The sequence below is a fragment of the Carlito syrichta genome, unplaced genomic scaffold, assembly GCF_000164805.1.
Source record: "Carlito syrichta isolate Samal-C Ts95f unplaced genomic scaffold, Tarsius_syrichta-2.0.1 Scaffold303982, whole genome shotgun sequence".
NCBI classification, from domain to species: Eukaryota; Metazoa; Chordata; class Mammalia; order Primates; family Tarsiidae; genus Carlito; species Carlito syrichta.
The window spans coordinates 193,825-212,317 of NW_007248078.1; positions in this window are offsets into that span (position 1 = coordinate 193,825).

Genomic DNA, 18,493 nt, shown 5'->3' on the forward strand with positions numbered 1-18,493 from the left:
GGAATATAAATAGGCTTGGTATTCCAAGAAAATTACCACTCCTATTCATGCATGTTTTCCCACAAATTTCTTCATACCTATATTTTAAAACACATCTTATCACTTCTCCATACCTTTTTCTTTCTTCTCTTTTAAAAACACAGTGGTGCCAAAGCAGAGATTTATTCTTTTTCATTGTGGATTTAAATCATACATGGAAGACAATGAAACTGCTATGGAAGTATTAAAAAGAACCTGCTAGAAACAAAATGTCATGGGTATTTTATCAATTTAATTGAATAAAATTTATCTTGCTTAGAAATGACTTTTTAAAATAAAGCCTGTAATAGTCATTATGCAAATCTCCTTACCTGGCATTTATTTGAGATATTAATAATAAGGCTCTAGAAATCATCTCTAACTTTTCACTGAGACCTAATTAACATGCAAAAGGACATACACTCTCTGGAAATGATAAGTAATGGGAAAGCTGCTCCTTTGCTCATACCCTGTGACCTTGCAAATGGCTATTTGTGCCAAAACTTACATCAGTATTTGGATGGATTCCTAAAGAAATTAAAATGAAATTGAGTCATGCTAAAGCTTTATTCAATTAGGCAATTGCATTAAAGTAATCATATTTTTCAAAGAAGCTAGATAAAACTGGTTTATGTGATATGTTTTATAGGGCAGGGCTCACCTTTTGAAATGGAAGGGTGTGTCCTCAGGATGTAATGTTGATGATCATTAAAGCAATTGTGGATTCATGTTCACTGCCATATAAAACAAGGCTGCTTCACTAACAATGTTGGCCTTGAATTTGAGTCATTCACTCTCTGAACTCAATCCTGCGTTCACATCCTCACAGGTGGGTTTTCTATACCTCCAGTTCCTCATTGCTGGCTTTTGGCTCTGTATAAAAACCTAGAGAAACTGGTTTGGTCTTTTTCTGTTGTTTATTTTTAGTGAGATAATGAAAAAGCCTGGTTGGAATGCTGCAGATTACACTAGTAACTCAGGGAAATAAAAACTGATTAAAGACATCCTTGAAAGGAGTTCAAAAATTCTGCTTCTGAGAAAATCATTGTAAAGGAATCCCATTTTGGAAAATACTGAAAGCCAGTGTGGACATAGTTGTTCTGTTTTGCTCTAGAATCACTTTTTTTCCCTCCCAGTCTTTCACCTTCAAGCCTGAACTGTGAAGTCAAAACGTCAAGGAAGGGGAAGGTGGGTTCCATCTGGACAAAGAGGTTCGTTGTGCCCTACCTGACTGAGTGTATCACCAGTATTCCCCAGGTTCTTCCTGGGCAGGAGGGAAGATGAAGAAGCGAGACGTGCTTGTGGGCAGAAGGAGAAGACAGGGGTAGCTGGGGCAGCCGGGAATACAAAGTCTCCACATGACCCTCTCGAGGCCACAGGGGAAAAGCAGAGTCACTTTAGCCCTGTTTCCTACAAAGGAGAAAATCTCACAGAAGGATTCTTCCCATAACAATGTGGACAGCTGTGGGGTCGGGAAGGCCTGATTTCCCAGAAGGCCGAATCAATATGCAAAAGGACATGCACTCTCTGGAAATGATGGGTAATGGGACGGTTTGTTCTTTTGTTCATACCCTGTGACCTTGCAAATGACTGTTTGCCATTGGAGTCCTTAGGATACCCTGTTTCTAGACATTTTCGTGTGCCTATAGAGAACTATCTAGATAGTGAATGGTACTGGTGGGTGAATTTAATGGGAACTTATTAATGTGTGAGTATGTGGGGGGGGCAAAATGACACCTTAAGCAAGAGTGTCACTTAGCTTAAGGTGGCATGGCTATGCTGAGCATAGAATGGAAAGTGAAGATCCATCACCACTAGGGTTTCTAATCTGATCCAGCTGAGAAATTAGATGCCAGCTGGAGGCTCTAGTGACAAGGAAAAGGATCTGGAAGGCAAGGATGGTGTGTGTGTTTGTTAGCTGCCATCTTGGAGAAGAGCAGAGGAAGTAGAAGAAATTTTTTAAAAACTAAATTTTTCTATTATTATTATTATTATTAACAATTCCCAGCCTAGGCTCTAGGAAGTGAAGAAAATGTAAAAGCTCAGACTTCTCAGAAAGCCTGAGTTTCCCAAAGATTATTTATTTAATGGAGTTTATCAGTTGAGTTACATTTTTATTTTTTTCTCTCTTAGTGGGGTAGGGGTCCACAAAGACCATCAAGAATTATAGAGACAGGGTCTTGCTCTCTCACATAGGCTGAAGTGCAGTGGCACCATAATGGCTCACTGAAGCCTCAACCTCCTGGACTCAGGTGATCCTTCCACTTCAGCCTCCTGAGTAGCTGGGACTACAAGGGGCACACCACTACACCCAGATGATTTTTTTGATATTTTGTAGAGATGAAGTCTTGTCATATTGTCCAGACTGGTCTCAGACTCCCGGGTTGAAGTGATCCTCTTGCCTCAACCTCCCAAAGTGCTGGGATTATAGGTGTGAGCCACTGCACCTGGCCTAGCAGAGGAGTTTCTGTGCTCGATGGATTGCAAGACAATAAAATAGGCAAGGCTGTCCCTCAGGGGTGGCCCTCAGACCTTGGGTATATGAATGCTATTTACATAACTGTTTTTTTTTTTTAGAACTTCAAGAATTTCTAAGCTATAAAACCACACAGTAAATGCAGAGTGGTAAGCAAGACCACTCCAGCTGTGTTATTGTGGTATCTAAGCTTTGTCCAGGAAGAAGCTCTGATCCTAATCTTGAGGAGAACAACTCCCACTGGAGTTTGTGCTCTTTAAATGCCTCCTGAGAGGAGGCTGGGCTGGTCCTCCTAGTTTTTCTACAGTGGACTTGCTGTCCATCCTCCTCTCCTCTCCTCTGTGTTCAATGGTCCCTTGTCAGAGCTGCTAGGGGGGCAGACTGGACCTGGAGATCCCAGAACTAGAACCTCTCAGAGGGACCTTCTAACACACAGATAACTGCAGCTATCATGGAAGGGGGCTCTGCTTCAAGCCACTTCCCAGAGGAGAGTCCATTTCTTCTGTAGTACCTTCCTGGAGAGTCCAAATAAGAGGACCATCCAAGTCTCAACAAGCCACTTCCATGTGTTCATGTCAGTGTGCTCTTCAGGGCTGCAGTGAAAATCAACTTAGTCAGGGATCTCCAGAGGGACAGAACCACTAGGACATATGCATAGACAAGAGGGAATTCATGAGGGACAATTGGCCCACATGATTACAAAGTGAAGTCCCACGATTGACCGTCCACAAGCTAGGTAATAGAAAAGCCAGTAGGATGGCTCAGTTCAAGTCCCAAAGCCTCAAAACCAAAGAAGTTGACCCTGGCAGTTTCTGTCTGAGGTTAAAGGTCTGAGATCCCCCAGGAGGCCACTGGTGCAAGTCCCAGAGCCCAAAGGCTGAAGAATCTGGAGTCTGATATCCAAGGGAAGGAGGTAAGGAAGAAAAGTGACCTACCTCAGAAGGTAGGGAGAGAAAGAAAGAGAATGAGAGAGAGAGAGAGAGAGAGAGAGAGAGAGAGAGAGAGAGAGGGGGATTGAGGGAGGGAGGGAGAGACTGAAACTACAGATTCCTCATCTTCTTTGTGGTTAGCTGTCCTGTGCACTGCAAGATGTTGAGAAGGTCCTTATGACCTTAAAATGTTGAGAGACGGTATTAAAAACTTGTGACCAGATAACTGCAGTCTGCCTCTCTTAGCTCATGTTTTATGTAGCCATGTTGGGGAAAGCTTCTTGCTAAAGGCAAGCACGTGTTCTTTCTTTCTCTTAAGACACTCATTCTCCCTGGGCATGTCTCTTTCCTTCTAATAAATTCTGTCTTAAACTGTATTTGGAATGCACTCTGAAATGCTTTTCTGTGGTGGAGTCAAAGAACCCATGGTGCAACACCTGCACCCACCCAGCATCACTCCACCCTGCTGTTGCCGGCTTCTCCCTCCCCAACACCTCTCTTCCCTCCAGCCACCCTGGCTTCCTCAGTGGTTCTGACCGGGCAGCCCTTGTCCCCATGTTCCCTCTTTGCTTGGAACATCCTTTCTTCAGGTCTGTTTGACTCTGAGTGGCTTTTGCTGTCTGCTCAGATGTCACTTCATGTGATACCTTGGTGGCCACTGTATTTAAAATGGTCTCCCACCTCTTCCAGTGTGCCATGTCCTCTTTCAGCCTTCATTCCCCACATCAGCACCTGCCACTTTCATGTGTATGTAGGATGCCTAAATGAGTTTATTTTTCTCATCCCAGTCATCTTGTTTGTGAACTTCATTTAAAAATAAATGTATTTATTTAGAGTCAGGATCTCTCTCACTCTGTTGCCCAGGCTGGAGTGCAGTGGCATGCTCATTGCTTACCACAGCCTCAGACTCCTGGGTTCAAGCAATTCTTCCATCTCAGCCTCTTGAGTAGCTGGGTCTCTGGGCTGAGTAAATTTTTTTGTTGTTGTAGGTACGAGGTCTTGCTATGTTGCCTCAGGTGGTCTTGAACTCCTAGGCTCAAACAATGTTGATGACTTGGCCTCTCAAAGTTCTGGGATTGCAGGTGTGAGCCTCCATGCTTAGCCTCTGTGAGCTCCTTGAGGTCAGGGGTTCCAGTATCCTTCACAACTATGTCTTCAGCACACAAAATAATGCCCTGCAAATGCAGAGGATCAGCAAATCTTTACTGAACGGGGAAAAAATATCAGGCTTTATCTTGTAGCATATGATTAGCCAATGGAACAAATTATTTGAAATCAAGAATTAGTCTGGTTGCCTTTTAAGGTTGACTTTTCAGGAGTCAATTGCTCTTCCTGTTTATGCTAATGGTTTATGAAGTTTCAATTATAAGTCATACTGGTAAACAGTATTCTATAAGTAGTGATAATATAGGTAAATGGATATAACAATTAATGCTAATAAAGGCATGATTTTTATTTGATTATGATTATAACCATTAAAATTCCATTTATCCATTTTCATGTGTTGAAGCAAAATTAAATAGAACATTTATAGTAAGGTTATTTAAATATTATAATGTGTTAAACACAATAAAGTATTCAACTTTATCATCTTTGCAGGTGTTTTTCAGATTTCAGTGAAAATAAACTTAGCTGTGTTGAGCCAGAGAGAATAATAGACGAGCTGGTATTGCCCTCTAGTGTAAGAAATGAGACATGACCTATCAGAATCATTTTATATTATTTTTACTTTAGATTTAAGAAGTTCTTATGCAAGTTTGTTACTAAGAGCCATCTAAGATAAACCCACAGCCAGCATCATAGTTCATGGGCATAAGTTGGAAGCACTCCCTTAGAGAACCGGAACAAGACAAGACTGTCCACTCTCACCACTCCTAGTTAACTTTGTGCTGGAAGGCCTAGCCAGAACAATTAGGCAACGAAAAGAAATAAAAGCTATCCAGATAGGAAAAGAGGAAGTTACATGATCTCTCTTTGCAGATATGATTCTATATTTAGAAACCCTAAACATTCCACTAAAAACTCCCTATCACTGATATACGACTTTGGTAAAGTCTTGGGATACAAAATCAACGCTCAAAAATCAGTTGTATTTCTACACACCAAAAACAAACAGGCCGAGACTCAAATTAAGAGCACAAAACCATTTACAATAGCCAAAAAAAAAAAAAAAAAAAAAAAAAAAGGAATCATTTATTAAAGACTCTATTTCATTAGCCCAGGGAATGCCTAGGAATCGAATGTTTTCAGTTTGTCATCTGATCTTATAGCATGGTGTTAACATTTTTTATTTAATACTTAAGATCTGAATCATTAGATAAAAGCCTATTAAAAAAATATGATCAATCAACTTCCAAAAAAGTGTTCAAATTTCATTAGCAATACAAACACACAAATTCAGAAAAGAATGGCATGCTTTTTCATCTATCATGCTAGTAGAACAAGGTGAACGGTGGAGCAAAACTGCTTTATGTTGTTGATATGAAATGGTACTGAGTTCTCAACCTGGGGTTCTTGAGGGGGGTTCCTTAAATTACATGACAAATTTTTAGTGTATTTGCCCTTTTTTCTGAGAAGAGGTGCAAAATCTCAAGTGGATTCATGTACCCAAATGTTTAAAACAGGCATTTACAACCCACGGCCCGTGGACTGCATGTGGCCTAGGACAGCTAGTCATGCGGCCCCACAAAATCTTTTAACATCATGTGTTTTTTAGTGTTTATTTATTTCATGACCCCATGCATAGTTCCATTTTTGAAGTTCACAATCACGCCTTATTCATGACATGGCTTTTTGGCAGCGCAGATATTTGTGAGTAGCTGTTTTCAGTTATGAAGCACACGAAGAGCAACATTCAAACAAACATTTTTGACGAGCACTTTGAGAGCTAAGAACTGTGACCACTTCTATCAAACCAGACAGCGATAGATTAGTTTTACAAAAACAAAGTCAAATTTCCCACTAGTTTCATATTGTTCTCATTTTTCTAAACTTTATAGTAAAAAAACAAAATAAGTCTTATTATGCATATACACTAACTATATTATAAAATTTATGTGTGGCCCAAGAAAATTCCACTTTACTCATGTGACCCAGGGAAGCCAAAAGGTTGGACACACCTGATTTAAACAATTTTGGAGGGTAGTTTGGCAAAACATGCAAAAACTGATATGGGGATATGGATTCCAACATTGTTTTGACTGCTTAACCACTGCCAACCACCTACATGTACAGCAGCAGGAGATTCAAAATAAGTCACTTTCCAGCCCTGTGATGCAGTCATTGTGAGATAAGCAGTTGTGCTGTACAATTAATGATGTAGAAATGTTCACTGTATACAGTGAGGTAGAAAAAGCAGTTTGTCATTTAGTATATGTGGTGTGATCCCAAGTTTATTAAAAAGTAAATATGTAATGTGCACAGAAAAAAGATTTTTCAGGGCACATGCTGAAATGCCAATGTCAGTTATGCTAACTAAATGCCAAATGCTTGTCTTTATGTTTAAAATAATTTGCTATCCATATATTACTTTTGTAAAAAACAGGTGAGAACTGAACTCTGAGCTTCTTTTCTTTCCCTTGCCAAATTCATAACTGGAGGGTTTGGGGAGATGAGTTGTTGGTTTTTGGTTTTTTTAGTGACCCTCCCTATATAATGAGGTTGGTTTTCCAACCTGACTCTGGTATAACATCACTTAACAGATAAAGAAAGGAAATAGAGGTATTTTTTGATCTTGTAGAGCTGTCTCTAGAGGACTCCTGGACTCTAGGGACATTTAAAGACACTTATGAGATCCCTCTGAAGTCGCTCACCTATAAGGCTTCATCTACTTATCAAAAAACTTGATTCTCTTGTTATTCCTTGAGCCACTCATTTCCTTTACTGCTTTCAAAATTCCTTGGGTAACTCTTGCTACTAATTGTCAGTCAAGAGGTCATTGAATCCACCTGTAGCCTTCAAGCCCCTGGTTGGAGATGCTCCTCCTCCCGGAGCCAAACCAATGCAAATCCCACATGTATGGATTTAGGGTTTCTGGTAACGTCTCTTCTCCTTAAATATCTATAACCAAGCTACAAACCAACCATGGTGGGCACACGTTCTCAGGACCTCCTGGGAACTGTGTCATGGGCTTAGGTCATTCACATTAAGCTCAGAATAAGCTATCTTAAATATTTTAGAGAGTTTGGCATCTTTTGTCAATAGAAGTCTGATAGAAAAAGGAATTATTAATTTTCTGTTTGATAAATGATTTGACACAAGAGATTCTATAACTTTTATTAATAATTAAACTACTGAACTGAATAGGAGCACATTTGTAAAAACACTTTAAAGAGCTAGACTAATAATCATGTAGTACTACAAATTGCTTCTGAATGCAGAAAGACATCCTTAAAATTTAAAAGCAGTTTTTTAAAAAATCTGTGAATAGCTGGGCTTGGTGGCTCAGCCTGTAATTCCGCGCTTTGGGAGGCTGAGGTGAGTGGATTGCCTGAGCCTGCGGGTTGGAGACCCTCCTGGGCAACTTGGTGAGACCTCATCTCTGCAATAAATAAAAAAATCAGCCGGGCGTGGTAGCGTGTGCTTGTAATTCCAGCTACTTGGAAGGCTGTGGCGGAAGGATCGCTGGAGCCCAGCAGGTCGAGGCTGCAGTGGCCGGGAGCAGCCACTGCACTCCAGTCTGGGCGACACAGTGAGACTCCAACTCAAAAAAAAAAAAAAAAAAAAATCTGTAAATTTCCAAACAAATAGAAACATCTGTGTCATTAATCACTTTTACAAGACACTAGAGCCTTTGTACTACCTTACATCTTTTCCAGAATACATCAGAGTAAAATAAAATAGAATAAAATGAAATTTAAAAAATAGGGCATCAGCAAAGGCAAATAATCTATTTGAAATATACAAATAAACTTCTGTAAGTATTTTTAGTTAGAACCAGTAATAGAAACTTGTATTTTCAGACTTTTTTTTTTAAAGAAAAAAAGTTGACACTTCTTTCACTTGTAAATTTTAGGAGCAAAGGAACTAGTAAGGGGACCTGGGTAGGAACAACAATTCCTGAACCTGATTTTTTTTTTTTTTACTTCAACTGACCAAACAGAACTCCTCCCAGTACAATGGTGCCATTGACAGCCCTGCTTTAGGTCTGTCTTTCCATGTGACATTGTGTTGTGGGTAGGGTCTGTCTTCCAGGTCCCAGGCAGAAGTGAAGTGGTTTGGGGTGGAGGTGGGGAGGAGGCGCATCATAGTGTGGTGACACTGTGTCCCTTATAGCAGTGGTCCTCAACCCACAGGCTGCAGACTGATACCCGATCCTACTGTGGCCTGTTAGGAATCCAGCTGTACAGCAGGAGGTGAGTGTCGGGGAGCTGCCTTCTGTCAGATTAGCTGCCGCCTTAGATTCTCATAGGAGCAGGAACTCTATTGTGAACGGGTGCAAGCGCGGGATCTAGGTTGCCCGCTCCTTACGAGAATCTATTCCCTGAGGATCATCCCCTGCTCCTCCACGTCCCTACTCCTCCCATCCTCCCCACTTCCCTACCTTTGCCACTCCCACTTGTCTGTGGAAAATTTGTTTTCCACTAAACTGGTCCCTGATGCCAAAAAGTTTGGGAACTACTGCCTTATAGAGATAATATTCCTACCGGGAGGAGTCATGACTCTGGAACACAATGTATGTGGGTTTAGGGCAAGTGAAATAGCTACTGGTCTGGTAAGATCTTCAAGACACAAGGAAAAGAGAAAAAAAGCCAGATGCAGAGCAGTCCACAGCTTGTTACAGTTCGTGTGGGTCTGTAAGGACCTGTGCTGCTTTGTTTGCTTATTTGAGTCTGGGTCTCACTCTGTCACCCAGGACAGAGTGCAATCCTTCTCCCTCATCCTCCCTAGTAGCTGAAACTAGTGCATGCCACCACCATGCCCTGCTAATTTTAAAAATATTCTGTAGGAACAAGTTCTCGTTATGTTGCCCAGGCTGGTCTCAAACCCTTGTGCTCAAGGGATTCTGTTGCCTTGGCATCCTAAAGTGCTGGGATTATAGGCATGAGCCACAGAGTTGCCTGGCCTGTGTCTGTGTTTTTAAATAAAAAGAGGAGTCCATAATTTTGTCCTTCTTTTTGGTTGCATACTTCATCATGTATTATGGACCTCACAGCAACTTGGATGGAGTTAGAAGCTATCATACTCAGTGATCTATTAAAAAACAAAGAGCTCAACACCATATGTTTTCACTCATAAGTGGGTCCTGAACATTTATCACATTACTATGCGAGGGATCAGCAGTAACGGTACACTGCTGGGGGAGAGGGGTACATAAAATCACTGAGTACTTGATCCTAAACCAGAGGAAATGAGGACCAGTGGGAGGCCCAAACTTCACCCTGCACGTAGACCAGTTATGTATCTCTACTCCTCACTTGTACCCCACATCTTTAAAATAAAAGAAAAAGAAAAAAGAGAAAGGTAACCGCAAAAAAATAAATAAATAAATAAATAAATAAATAAATAAAAAGAAGGAAGCGATTGCAGCAGAGGTGGCCTCCAGGGAGGTGAACCGAGCACAGGGAGGCACAGAAGAAGGTGTACTTTCTTTCTCCTTGCACACCTTTTGTGCATCCAGCCTTATTAGAACAACAGAAAATGAAAACAAACACACACAAATTCTACCTGAAGAAAATGTCATAAAAAAAGTCTTTCCAAACCTCAGAGCTGAGTTTCCTTGCTTTGGACAACTTCAAAACATACACATGTTCACTCAAAGCTTACTGCTGGGTTTTTCATCAAGCCATGCCTTGTTTTTTATTTTCTTTGATCTAGTGTCTGAAATACCACCTTGAAGTGATTTTTAGCTGATTTATTCATTGAAGTAGATGAAAGTACACAATACATTTAGGACATTAATTGTGGTGTTTCTACTTCTAAAAATCGGAAACAACTCCAGAATGAGATGTGCCATTCTTGAGGAATGTTCTGCAAGAAGGTCAGACCTTTTCCCCACATACATAATATGACACACTCAGCCTCCAGGGCAGGCTGCTTGAGGTAAAAAAGGCTGATATCCAGAGCTGTAATTAGGTCCTGCTTGTGGACTTTGGAGTTTATAGTCTAGAAAGCTCATGAAAATAATGAAAGGTTTTTTTTTTTGTCTCACTCTGTCACCCAGGTTGGTGTGCCATGACATGATCACGGCTCACCGCAGCCTCCATCTGGGCTCATGCAGTCCTCCTGCCTCAAACTTCCAAGCAGCTGGGATGACAGTAGCTCACCACAATGCCTGGTTCATAGTTTTGATTTTTTTAAGAAATGAAGTCCTACTATGTTGCTGAGGCTGGTCTTGAACTCCTGGGCTCAAGCAATATTCCTGCTGTGGCCTCCCAAAGTGTTGGGATTAAAGGCATGAACCACCCACCACACCTGGCCAAAATAGTGAGAGTCTTATTATAGCCTTCTGCTATGGGTTGAAATATATCCTCCCAAATTCTTATGTTGAAGTTCTAACCCCAGTACCTTAGACTGTGACATTGTTTGGAAATAAGATGATTGCAGATATAGGTAGTTAAGATGAGGTCATATGGGAGTAAGGTGGGCTTCAGTCCAATATAACTAGTGTCCTTATGAAAAGAGGGAGATCCGGACAAGCCATGTGAAGATGGTTCTATAAGACAAGATTGCATCACCCCACCAGAAGCTAGGAGAGAGACTTGGACCAGATCCTGCCTCACAGCCTCAAAAGGAACCAACCCTGCTGACACTGGATCTCAGACTCAGGTCTCCAGAATTTGAGAGGGTAAGCTTCCATTGTTTGTCACTCAGTTTGTGGTAGTTTATTACAGACATTCTAGCAAACGAATATACATTCCAGTCATTCCACATAGGTAATCAAGCAGTAGAATGAACTTGGAAAAGAGAAGGCAGGCCATGATAGGGTAGCAAAATCCTCTCCTTTTGAAATTTATAATCTTTTTTAATGGTCAAAGAAGACTGCAAATAGCAGAACTGAGAGAATCCAGTTCCCAAATCACCAAGGACTTAACAAGTGTGATCAACTGGCACAACCATTGCCAGTCTTGTTGTTTCACTTAGGTTGTTTCATTTAGGTTATATTTTTTTATGTCAGAGTCTCAGTCTGTTGCCCAGGCTGGAATGCAGTAGCATGATCACAGTCTCTGCAGTCTCGACCTGCCGGGCTCAGGAGAGCCTTCTGCCTCAGTCTTCCAAGTAGCTGGAACCACAGGTGTGAGCCACTATACCTGGCTAATTTTTTGATTTATTGTAGAGATGAGGCTTTGCCATGCTGCCCAGGCTGGTCTCAAACCCCTGGGCTCAGGCAATCCTCTCACCTCAGCCTCCCAAAGTGCTGGGATTATAGGCATGAGCCACTACACCTGGCCAGATGATGATTTGAATTTTCACAACAATGCACATAGTTGACACAATTCTCTCCATTTTACAGGCAGGAAACTGAGTCTTAGAGAAATAAAGGCTAATCCAAAGGCAGCACAGACAGGAAGTCATGAGCTCAAGATTTAGAACCAAGTTGGATGGGCACTGTTAATTTAAGGATTGCTACTATATATTTTATCAACTGTAATATTGATACGCTTATTTCAATTCTCCTTCTCCTCCTCCTCCTCCTTCTTCTTCGTAAGCAGGATTTACCCATTTTAGATAAAATGCAGAGTGGCAAAGCTGGCACTGGGGACAGGTTGAATGGTGGTCTAGTCTTTAGTATTTAAAAAACAAAGGAGGTCGATCAAGAAGATGGAGACTGAGCCAGTCAGACGATGTGAGTCCTGGTGTGAGTGTATGGAAAATTTAGTGCACGTGTCAGTGAGTGAGTGGGCGTGTGAGTGACTGATTGAGTGAGGGCTCAGGAGCAAGTGGTCAGGAGCAAGCAGCCAGGGCTCTCCTGGTGCAGTGGCTGGTGCTGCAGCAGTTCAGCTTGGACCCTAGTGCCTCCTGGGATGCAGAAGCTGAGTGTCATTTTTTCCCTTGTTTTTAATAAACAAAACCCTTCCTGGGAAGAAGATGCTGGTAGAGACTGACTAAGTGGGGGCTCATGAGCAAGTAAGCCGGGCCCTCCTGGTGAACCAGCTGGTGCTGCACCTGCTCTGCTTGGTCCCTAGCACTTCCTGGGTTGCAGAAGCCGAGTGTCATTTTTTTTTTTTTTTTAAAGGACAAAAGTTTTCCTGCAAAGAAGCAGAGGGGAGAGATTGCCAGCTCCAGGCTTTGCCTCACCACTGCAGCACCTGGCTGAACACTGGCATTGAGGACTGCAGAAGGAGCCCAGAGGCAGAGTCCCACTGGAGAGGACAGGAGAGGCACCCTACCATTATCTTGAAAAGGGGGGCAAGAAAGTGCTCTGACTTGCTCACCACAGAGTAACAGACCTGATCTCTGTGGCCGGGATCGACTACTCAGGTGTGGATCGTGACCCAGAGGCAATATCCTGAAAGCACAAACTTCAGAGGGACCTCATGAGTGCTGAGTCTCAGGTACTCTAGCCCCTATCCTGATTCGGCTGTGGGACAAAGGGAGTGGCCAGAAAAGGAGGAAGGAGACCTCCAAAGAGATCAGTGGTGAGTCTGGGACTGACCCAACTCCCCTCCTCCCCAGAAATTCTCTGAACATCAGACCCATATGGCTAGGGCACGACTGAGAGAGACAAACCCAGGAGGAACCTGAGGACTCAGTCGTAACAGGAGAACTCCATTCCAGGACAGGCCTGGCTGGGGCACCCCTTGTGATTACATACCTGGGGAAGAGAAAATCCTGCACCTCTCCACCAGAGGGGATCCCCTGACCATATGAGAGTGGGAGGGGAGAACTGCAGTCCCACCCACCCCAACTACCCCTCCTCTTTCTCTGCTTTGGACATTGGGGAGAGAGTGAAAGAGGTGGAAGCTCTGCAGGAGAAAGCAGAGAAGCAGACAAGAGGAACAATTACAGCACCTGCCACAAGAGGACAGGGTTTTTTTAATTTTAAAATTTTTTTTGCCTGATTGTTAGTTTTTCTGTTTTTTAAATATTTTTCCTTTGTGCATGAATGTGTTATGTGAGGGTTTGATCTGCATCCTCCTTTGTTTCTTCTTTTCTTTTTTCAAATCCTAAATGAAATCTCATTTGCTTTTATTTTCTGTTCTACATTCTAATTTAATTTTGTAATTTATTGGCTCTTTTCCCTTATTCATGGGAAGTTAGTAAGGCCAAAAAAAAAAATACATAGATGCTTCACTTCATATTTTGTCACTTCTACATCAATTGAAATGTAGCACCGTTAACAACCCATAATGGTGCTATATTTACTCACAGTCTTCTCCCACATATTTTGAGAGATTTGTATTTTTGCTCTAAAGACATGATCTTTGAGTGTTGTTTTCTTCTTTATTTCTGTTACATAACAGCTATGTGACTAACTATGAGAAATCATGAAAAGCCTTCTCTTTGGGAACTAGAGAATTTCTTTAAATCACCTTTACAATAGTATTGATTTCTCTGCTTCTTTCAGACGTGTGATTTTCAATGTACTAATCTGAGCTTTCTGATGGGCGCTTCAGGGGCCCATAACTCTGTTCCTGCCCTTGCACTGGGCTATCCATTTCATTATGTTTTAGAAATACCTCCAAACCCCACTGTGTCTCAAAACAAACATGAAGATGCCAAGAGAAAACCAGCATCAAGGACATTTTCTTTTGGTTTCATTGCTTAAAGCATTTCCCTGTTTTCAGCTGGTCTGACAAACCAGCTGCTATTCCCTCATAGTCAATTAAAGATGGGAAGCGAAAACAGAGAAAAGGGAATTTAATTTCTGCAACCAGGTTGCAGGGAGACAGGTCAACCTCATTACCAAAAATTAGCTTAAAGTAACACTGAAATGATCATAAAATAATTCATAAAAACGAAATAGCTAATGAAATAATGAAAATAACTTGCTTGATATAAGTAATTCCATTTTGTTTAAATCCTCCATCTTAGCTGCCTGCCTAACCTAAAATTAACCTCTCAATATATACATGTGATTGTTGTAATGCTCCCATGACCAAGGACCCCTAACTTTGTCCCTAAGCAGATCACACCGACTGTTCCTGCTGACCATTAGCAAAACTCCCTAGCCGTAAGTTCCATGTTATTGTATGCTTTGTTAACCGAAATCAAATGTTACGCTTTGCAAAACCTCATTCTTACATTTTCATATTTTGTTCTTATATTTTGTTAGTGACCTAACCAAGGAAACGCCATTGTGTAATGATTCTTCTACCTTGTCTCTATGTAACTGCCTTAAACTATATCTTGTTGGCAGAACTCCAGGGACTTTTCAGTCTCTGGCTATACCTGGGACATAAAATTAATCAAACTTCCCTAACAATCAAAAGTTCCCATTTTGGTTGCTAAGTTGTTAGATGGTTGCTATGGTTACCAAGTTGCTATGTAGCCCACTTGCAGATTTTACCTATAAAAGCTTCTTGCAAGTTTCATCCAAGAGTCAAGAGCCTTTCTGGCATAAGCCTGCTCTTGACCCACGCATTAATAAAGAACTCATAATTAATTAGAACTCATAATTAATTAGACTCAGTGTGTCTCTTTCTTGCAACTCAGTCATAACAACACAAACTCATTCTAGTATTTATACTCAAAATTCATAGCCCTTCACCCACCCTGAGTTAAGATGAAGAAGCCTACATACAGTTTCAGCGTGACTCAAGATTTACACGAACATTTTCTGGTATGTGACCACTGACTCAAAGTCTCCTGGCCACGCTGACATTTTTTGGATAACATTCTGAAATTTACAACATGTTCTTTTCCTCACAGTTTTCTAGAGGAAAGGGCAGGCGATTGCAACATTTGGAAGGAAGGGGAAGTCAACATTTAAAACCATAACTTTAAATTGTTTTATAACACAATTGTAACAATTCTCTGTCTCCGGAGTCCTGGCCTATAACACAGCTAGTTACTGACCTTCAAGTGAAACCAAGCTTTTTAAACAACCTCCTGTGTTCTTGGAGACTGACCAAAAGGGAGGTCTGAGATAGATTCAAGCACACACAGCTAGGTTTGACCAGTATCCCCAGGCTGTGTAACATCCACTTCTACCAACATTTTTTTGCAGTGAGATAGATAGATGGGAAAATCATGCTAATATTCATGAGCAGAGTTCATGCATTGTTGGTCCCAGAGAACCAACTATTTAAAAACAACTTACCACCACAAACTGGGTGCCATTTTAGAGAAATATGAAATAGAACAGAAAATAATCTGCTTTCTAATGATTCAGCTAGTAGGTTCCAACACAGGCTTGGCACTGGGCTATCCATTTACTTGTGGTTTAGAGATACTTCCAAACCCTACTGCACCTCAAAACAAACACAAAGATGCCGGGAGAAAACAGTGTCAAGGTCATTTCCTTCTGATTTCATTGCCGAAAGAATTTCCAAGTTTTTTTAAAATTTGTTTTGTGAACTAGAGTAGGTTGCTATTATTGAGTTCTGTATTTCAATAAAAACAAAACCTGGGGGCCAGGAGTGGTAGCTCATGCCTGTAATCCCAGTACTTTGGGAGGCCAAGGTGGAAGAATTGCTTGAGCCCAGGAACTCAAGACCAGCCTGGGCAACACAGCAGGGCCTCATCTCTCCAAAAGCCAAAAAACCAGTCAGTTGTGGTGGTGTATGCCTGTGGTCCCAGCTACTCGGGAGGCTGAGTTGAAGGATCACCTGAACCCTGTAGATTGAGGCTGTAGTGGCCACGATTGTGCCATTGCACTCCAGCCTGGGCAACTGAGTGAGACTCTGACTAAAAAACACACAAAACAATACAAAACAAATTTTAAAACTGAGTTAACAATTATTAAATTAACAATGTGGATTCTTTTTAAATTTTCTATTTCTGATGATGAAAGCTAGGCCCAGCATCTTTGAACATTGTCTTAGTCAGTTTGGGCTGCTATAATAAAATATTATGGACTCTGTGGCTTAAAACAAGCATTTATTTCACATACTTCTGCAGACTGGGAGGTCCAAGATCAGGGTGCAGGCAGATTCTGTGTCTGGTGAGGGCTGACCTCCTGATTTGCATATGTGTCCACACGTTGCTGGAGGGTGGGTGGGGTAGGTGGTGGTAGATATGGTGGAGGGATAGAGTGCTCTTCCTTCTTCTTCTCAAAAGGACACTAATCTCATCAAGGGGGCTCCACCTTCATGACCTCATCTAAACCTGATCACCTCCCAGCAATCCCACCTCCAAATACTATCACGTTGGGGGTTAAGACTTCAAAATATAAATTTTGCGGGAACATAAACTTTCAGTCCACAACAAACATGAACACAGATTTTTGGTAAACTGACTCCAAGAACCCTTCTAGGCCAAAGTGGTTCCATCTAATATCTTTTTAATGAGAAGCTTCATCCTCTGCAGGTTAGAAGTCAAGATGGAGTCACCAAAGAAGAACTCGTTGCTTTATTTTTTCTGTTGCTAAGGATAATCACATCATTAATTGTGTTTATTTCCAAATTTATTCTACAGATGTATGGAGTTGAATATATAAAGAATTACTTCTTATAGGACTTCAAGTGATTTTTCCGTGAAGACAGAATGCTGTCATGTAGTTTCTTCCACTCCCTAGATCTGTGCTGTTCACTCTTTTGAATATAAATGAATCATGTACCTAGCAAGAGGAATTTGAGAAGGGTTTCATTAAGCATGCTCTCTCTCTCCCTCTCTCTCTTCTTTCTTTCTTTCTCTCTCTCTCTTTCTTTCTTTCTCTCTCTTTCTTTCTTTCTTTCTTTCTTTCTTTCTTTCTCTCTCTCTCTCTCTCTCTCTCTCTCTCTCTCTCTCTCTCTCTCTCTCTTTCTTTCTTTCTTTCTTTCTCTCTCTTTCTTTTCTCTCTCTCTCTCTCTCTTTCTTTTTTTTTTGAGTTGGAGTCTCACTCCATTACCCAGACTGGAGTGCAGTGGCACACTCCTGGCCACTGCAGCCTTGACCCGCTGGGCTCCAGCGATCCTTCCGCCTCAGCCTTCCAAGTAGCTGGAGTTACAGGCATGCACTACCACGCTCGGCTAATTTTTGATTTATTGTAGAGATGAGGTCTCACCAAGTTGCCTGGGCGGGTCTCGAACCCGCAGGCTTAGGCAATCCACTCACCTCGACCTACCAAGTCCAGCCGCTCGCTTTCTTTCTTTCTTTCTTTCTTTCTTTCTTTCTTTCTTTCTTTCTTTCTTTCTTTCTTTCTTTCTTTCTTTCTTTCTTTCTTCACTCTCGCTTTTGTATTGGATCTCACTGTGTCATTCAGGCTAGGGTGCAGTGACATGATCATAGCTCACTGTAGCCTTGACCTTCTGGACTCAGGCAGTCCTCCTACCTCAGTCTCCCAGGTAGCTGGGACTACAGGTATGTACCACCATGCCCAGCTAACTTTTTTTGTTTTGTTTTTTTGTAGAGACAAAGTCTCAGTATATTTTCTAAACGGGTCTCAAACTCCTGGGCTTATGCAATCCTCACTCCTTCCTAAGTGCTGAGATTACAGGCATGAGTCACTGCACCTGACTTTTTTCCCTTCCCTTTCCTTCCCTCCCTCCCTTTCTTTCTTTCTTTCTTTCTTTCTTTCTTTCTTTCTTTCTTTCTTTCTCTCTCTCTCTTTCTTTCGTTTTTCTTAAATCTGTAGTCTTTTAGAACATTGTAATGAGGTTGTTTTGCCAGGGTTCTTGCTTGTTCTTGTGAGTCCAGAGCCCAGACCTTCCTGGGGTGCATGAGCATCCTGGGATGCTGAAGATGAGCAGCATAAAGGCTTATTTAGACATGGGCCGAGCAGTCTCAGGGTATCTCATGCCTCAGTCTTGCCAGATGATCAGTGGGCCTGCTATATCATAGGTCAACTCCTGAAGGAACCAGCAGCCCACAGCTGTCATTGGTGAGACTGTTCCAAGGAAACCTTAAATTAGAAGATGAATGCTCATTTACCTGTGGGGCCGAAACTTGTCCTCTTCTGAGATCTTGGGATGCATACCCATCTCCTTGGTTGAGGTAGAAGACACTCAAGATCCTAAAACTCTGAGTTGGGACATTGCAAGGGGAGACA